This window comes from Cavia porcellus, unplaced genomic scaffold (assembly GCF_034190915.1).
Source record: "Cavia porcellus strain 051 isolate PalLab524CR breed Dunkin Hartley unplaced genomic scaffold, mCavPor4.1 scaffold_2, whole genome shotgun sequence".
NCBI classification, from domain to species: Eukaryota; Metazoa; Chordata; class Mammalia; order Rodentia; family Caviidae; genus Cavia; species Cavia porcellus.
The window spans coordinates 123,259,814-123,265,890 of NW_026947485.1; the positions used below are offsets into that span (position 1 = coordinate 123,259,814).

General features: G+C 38.7%; 1 long non-coding RNA gene across 1 annotated transcript; it reads left to right on the forward strand.

Moving 5' to 3' along the window:
* The first annotated feature begins 1,044 nt into the window (after window positions 1–1,044).
* On the forward strand, window positions 1,045–3,026 carry LOC134472885 (uncharacterized). Its single transcript, XR_010042887.1, has 3 exons — window positions 1,045–1,229; window positions 2,258–2,355; window positions 2,676–3,026. It is a non-coding gene; the product is annotated as an uncharacterized LOC134472885 (long non-coding RNA).
* Window positions 3,027–6,077: the final 3,051 nt, after the last annotated feature.

Consider the following 6,077-nt stretch of genomic DNA (forward strand, 5'->3'; position numbering starts at 1 on the left):
TTTCAACAAATAAAATGTTCTGAAAATAGCATTCTCTACGTGGACTCCTCAGATGCAACTGAAGCACCCTTTCATAAGACAATGGGACACAGACGTAAAACTGTTATCTCTTTTCATTAAGATTGGGCTTTGCTTGGCAAAATCTTTCCCAAAAATTTAACTCTGAGTCCATTTTAGCCTGAATACTGTCTAAATTGGCCCTTCATTATTCAGTACATATTTAATAAGCAACTGCAGTGTGTTAAGTATTGAGCTCTATTCAGTTAGAGACTGAAGATAAAATCATGAACACATTTAAGGTCTAAATCATGAACAGAACTTGTTTTCCTAACTATCCTGATTTTCACTGCTACCCCTCTCCAAAACACCTTTAAAGATTCTATTTTTCCTCTGCCTGTATCCTGGACTTTTGTCTCAATCTTATATCCTTTTAATCCATACTTTCCCAGAAGCATTTGAGGATCTTGGACTTTTACTTATATGCTGAGAATTCCAAAAATTCTTTCTCCTGCCCAAATCACTCTATCCCTTCTGTTTCATCCATACAAAGTACTAAAGCTCTCAAAAAATCTTGGAAATGGTCTCTTATCTCCATCTCCACTTACATAGAAGAAATACCCCAGTGACACTCCAATCTTTTCTCTTCTTATTTTATCCTCTTTCATCAGCTATTCTTAACATAAAAATTATCACATCATTCCACATATAAACATCCCCAATAGTGTTCCAAATATGCACTGAAGGACCTCAGCAAGGCACAGAAGGTCCTTAGGGATAAGACACATAGTCATTTCTCTCCCCCTACTACTCCACATAGTGAACTTCTTCATTTTCAAAGCATGCCACCAGTTCTTAGTCCTGCAAACCATTCTGCCCAAAATAGTCTGGTTTCTCTGCATAAGTATTATAGCTCAACTTAACTAATATCTCAGTGAAAGCCTTGATGCTGCCTCCAGAGACGGCTAGGCAGAGCCAGCCAATCTTCTGCCTGTTACTCTGTTGTCCCAGTATCACTCAGCTTGGTCATCTCAAGGGATAGCAAAAGAGCTGGAGAAATGGTGCAGTGACTAAATAGTTGTTGGGTGCGGTGGAAGAAGAGGTTGTCTGCGTGTGTGTTATAACAGAAGCTGCTCTAGAAGGATGCAAATCTGTCTTCCCATTTGAACAGAGATTGAAGCACACAGAAGAGGACAGGAAGCCGTGAACAGGATATACGTAAAAAGTCAAATGTAAGTACCTAACATGGATCCTGGTGTTACTGATAATGTGTCAAATAGAAAAAAGGGTTATTAATCCCAGCTTTGGCATTGGTCCCTATGTGTTTTGATAGGAGTTAATATTAGATCTTTTTGTGAGTTGCAGTATAAGCAATTTTAGGACTATCTCTTTCTTTTATTCAACTCCATCCAGGCAATCCTCAGCTGAATGGCACCTCACAGGGTCAGGGAATGTACATCGTCCTGTCTCATTGCCGTTACATGCAGCTTTAATCTTGGATCCAAAATGGCAATGTCCAGTTCAAGAAGCAGGATGACAAAATAAAGAAGCCTGACACAGAGATTATGTGAGCATTATCTCCTAAAAAAGACTTCAGAAGTCAGGTAACATCACCAGAGACTTAATGAGACAGATTAATCATTACAAGAGACAAACTCAGTCATAACCTCTTAAGCCTCAAAGCTTCTTCAACTTAACTCCCCAAACAATTGATCACCTTACGGCCCCAAAATTGACACTATTGATTCTCCATTTCTCTAATAGGGTTTAAAAGATTACTATACATGGTTAATTAGATAATACATTTTTTTCTTTCCAAACAATGTATAGAGAAAGTGCTTGGAAGGAAAGTGATTTTGAGAGAGAGCTGTGGGGGATTTTGCCTGGAGAATAAGGCCAAGGACTACTAGGAAATAAGATAAGGTCCCTGATTACCTGTTCAGTAGAAATAATTATGCACAATACCCTGCTCTGATTTTGACAGCATGCCACACGGGTTGGAAGGAATGGTTTTTGTGTTCTCTGTAACCTTAACTGTAATGATCAGAGTTAAATGTTATAAAGTAGTCTTGGAGTTTTATTAATGAACCCATCAGCTAAATTATAGTGATCATTAAAACTACCACTTGGTGTCAAAATGTTTTGACTATCAAATTCAAGAGATTAATCATTCTTTTCCATATGCTCCACCAGCAGCCCAATTCTTTTATTCTGGTCCAAAATGTCATTTAGTATGATATCTGTTTCTTCCCTTTTACAGGTTGGCAATTAAATGAAGGACAAGTGGGTAGAACCAACCTTTTTGGGAATTTTTTAAAATGAGTTAATGATCCATTTCTTCAGCCTCAGAACCCAAAGGTGAGTCACTAATGCTAATGACATTTATAATCAGTATTTGCTAAGAGCATTGGATAGTCAGAAGAAGGGAGGTAAAGGGATTTCAGACCGGAGCCCATTTCAGAGGCTGAGAATTTCTTCCAACAAATCCTCAGAGGCATCTTGTTCGAAAGAAAAGGGAATTTTTAAAATGCTATAAGGTGATAAAAGAAGATGTATAATAAGCTGAAGAAGTAAGAAAATACTGGCTGAGAGCATTTTTGTTGTAAAAATTGACAGGGACTTAGAGATGTTTGCCAATGATTGACCTGAGTTACATAAAGTGACACATCTATGCACAGGCCACCGCAGGACTGGACCGGACAGATCCCACCTCCTTCCGGCACAGCACAGGGGCTGGCAAAGAGGAAGTACCAACGTCACACCCCACGGCCACGCCCACCCTCTCTGTGAGTGACAGGCCTATCTGGAGAAACACAGGCTGTGACGCGGTTTACTAAATCTGAAGTTTGATTAAAAAAAAAAAAAAAAAAAAAAAGAAGCAAGGCAACAAGACGGGTCACTTTGTATATTTTTTATTTTAAAAAGGATAAAACAATAAAATCAAGCCAGTGTTTTGATTAATTTTATTCTTTCTTATCAAAATTGAAACTTATTAAACTGCATAATTTTTGTTGGTTTCTTCTCCCTCTCTCACCATTACCATAAAAAATCTATGATACTTGCTTCGGTATTTGGAAACCCTACTGGAATTTATTGTAATGTTTAAAACATCACATAAAGTGGCTACTGCAGCACTTATTAAATTGTATTAATAAATGTTGATTCTTTAAGAAAAAAGAATTGTCTTTGGCTTTTCAGCAGCAGAATCACACCTTCAGCTAGTGAGCTGATTTCTATAAAGTAGGATGGAGGGTGTCACAACGTCACTCTTTCCAATGTCAAAATCTCTCATGCCCTAATTATCAACATGTTCCGCAATTGTCTCCTTTGTTCTACCTCAAATAGAGAAGCATTTCTCTGTTTTAAAAAAAAAAGCCATTTGTTTATGATTTTGAAGAATTTTAATGTGATCAATGAATTCATGCAAAAGTATACCTAGAATTAAAATTCTGAATTCATCATTGTAATCCACCTCTTTTGATCTTAGAAATCAAGTGCTATGGTTTGAGTCTGGGTGTCTCCCCAAAGCCTTGAGCAGTCATGGAGGTGGACTTCTAGCATTTGTGAGTGACTCATGGTCCAATGCTGGGATTATGAGATGGGCATAGTACCATGCCCTGAGTGGGTATGGCCTACAACATAAGGGACAAGAGTGGCTTCTCTCCATGCTCCTCACCTTTTGCTCTTGTTGCTTGTGCTATTTTCCATGAACTGCCATGAACAGTTGTCCCTTGCCATGAGCCACTCTGGCTTGGAACCAGCTGATTATGGACTAAAACTTCCACAAACAAGGAGCTAAATATACCTTTCCACCTTTCATTTTGGACATTAAGTATTTTGTCTCAGCAATGAGATAAAAGTAAGCAAGACAAAAGGTTAAAAATATAAATAGGTCACAGCCATCAAGGTATTCACACTGCACAGAAAGGCAAAATGAGAGTCCTAAATCAGTACTTGTTTGGGTCTCTTAAAATGACATCAAGACAGGATGTCCCTTCTGACACATGCCCTGCAGGTCTTTGAGCATTCTCTTTCCTGTCCATGACTACAACTGTGGTCAGCATGTTTCCCACATGCCAGCTCTGTCCTCTCTTCCTTTGCTGCTTGTTGGCTGGTACCACAGTACCATTCAAGCAGAAGAGGTTAGAGGTGTTCAGGAATCACCCTCAGAGCATCTACCTATTCTTCCATAATTTAGCTTCCTATTTCAAGTTTGTACAAGTAAGAAAGCAATGCATATTTATAGAAGCTGTGCTACAAACTGGCTCTGAGGTCCACAAATGACACGTGCAACCTCACTGGATTCTTTTCCCAGTTGTGCTGCTTCATGAGTGAGGAAGTCTAGACTTCCTCAGTGGATGGACACTTCTTTCAGATGCTAGAGGGAGGGCATAAAGAAGCTGAGCTGCCTGAATCAGAACCCACTCAGGGCATGGTACTATGCCCATCTCACCTGGAGCTCAAAGCTTACTGAGGTTTGAAACTGGACCTAAGAGTTGGTTACTTGAGGATGGGATTGGAGAAATAAGGTGCTAATCATGATGCTAAAACAAATGAATCACTGGTGTCCTACCAGCTTGCCACTGACCTGATAGACAAGCAGAGCATGCTTTCTTTAATGGAAAGCCAAGGAGCCTAGTATTTATTTCAAAAATTCAGATCTGTATTTCGCATAAAGACATTTATATGGTCAGTAATTCTGCCATAGCATTATATATCATCTGAAATTTTATAGTCCATTTATAAACTTTATATACCATTTTCAATATACTTGATGTGCACTGTAAAGGTATTTGCTGAATATTTCTATTTTTTAAACAACCTGGTCAACATTCAAGATAATTTTATAGCCCTTATATATATAGTAAAACCTTTCACATCAGTTCTCATCTTCCTGGGTACTCTTCGGGATTCTGACTTAAGCATTTCTTTGACTGGAATCTATTATATTCTACATTTAGCGACAAAAAGCAGTATCTAAAGTCAAAGCTTCCTGGAGTTTCTCAGCACTTAGAGATTACAACTGTGCTGACTTCACTGTCCTAGTGTTTCACTGGTATAGACAGGCAGTGACCACCACAGCCACAAGGAGTTTCTCAAGTCATTTATACTTTCACAAAATTCATGGACTCAAATTGCTCATTCAATCATTGTGACAGTACTGAAGGTTCACAGGATGGCTACTCCCTTCTTCCAAGGAAAAAAATTTCATTTTTCTATTATTCATACTTATTTTCCTTTTTACATCTAGAGATTTCTTATTTCTTTGACCTTGTTGTTTTTCAGTATTAACTTGGATGCATGGTAAAACAAGTGGCTTTTTGGTCTTCTTCATATTTCATTCCACTGGAGAGAAGAACTTAGGGAAAGACTATTTAAAGGTTTTTATGATGCATGGGAATTTACCAAGGAAAGCATCAGGAATCCATTAACAATCCAGACAATTGAATGGAATCACTAACACAAGTGTCCAGCAAGACAGAAAGCTTTCAGTATATTTTATATTTGTTGGACACAGTGACAGGGAACTTCTCTGGAGCTAAGGGAGGAGTCAGAGCCTGAAGGGGCTTTCGTAGCCCTCAGCTGACGGGTGTTGCTGGAGACCTGAAAAATCCCAAAGCGAGTGTGACTGCAACACCTCCTGATACAGCGTACATTTTCTATAAACAGCTTTACATAACAGGCCTATGGTTTGGAATAAGGACTTTAAATGCTCAGAAGTCCTTCAATTTTCTTGTTGTGGGTCCATTTACATTCCTTCCTATTTGTTCTCTTACTTCCTGTCCCAAAAAGAAGGGTACTGGGGACTGAAATTGATGGATGGTGCTTAAGAACGCATATGGAGCCAATGAGGTGGAGCTTATGAACCTGAGAGACCTTTCTGTTAACTCCTTTGCTCAAAGATATTGTATTTCCATCTTCTTTCCTGAGGTTGGTGTGTGGCAATAACTCCAGAAGAAAGGGCTCTTCTTAGACACAGGGTCTGAAAGCACAGTAGGTTCTAGAAACAAACTCTTTCCTTATTCTTTATTCCTTCTTCCCTATTCTATTTATCCTAACCTGCAAAGTACTTTTATAAG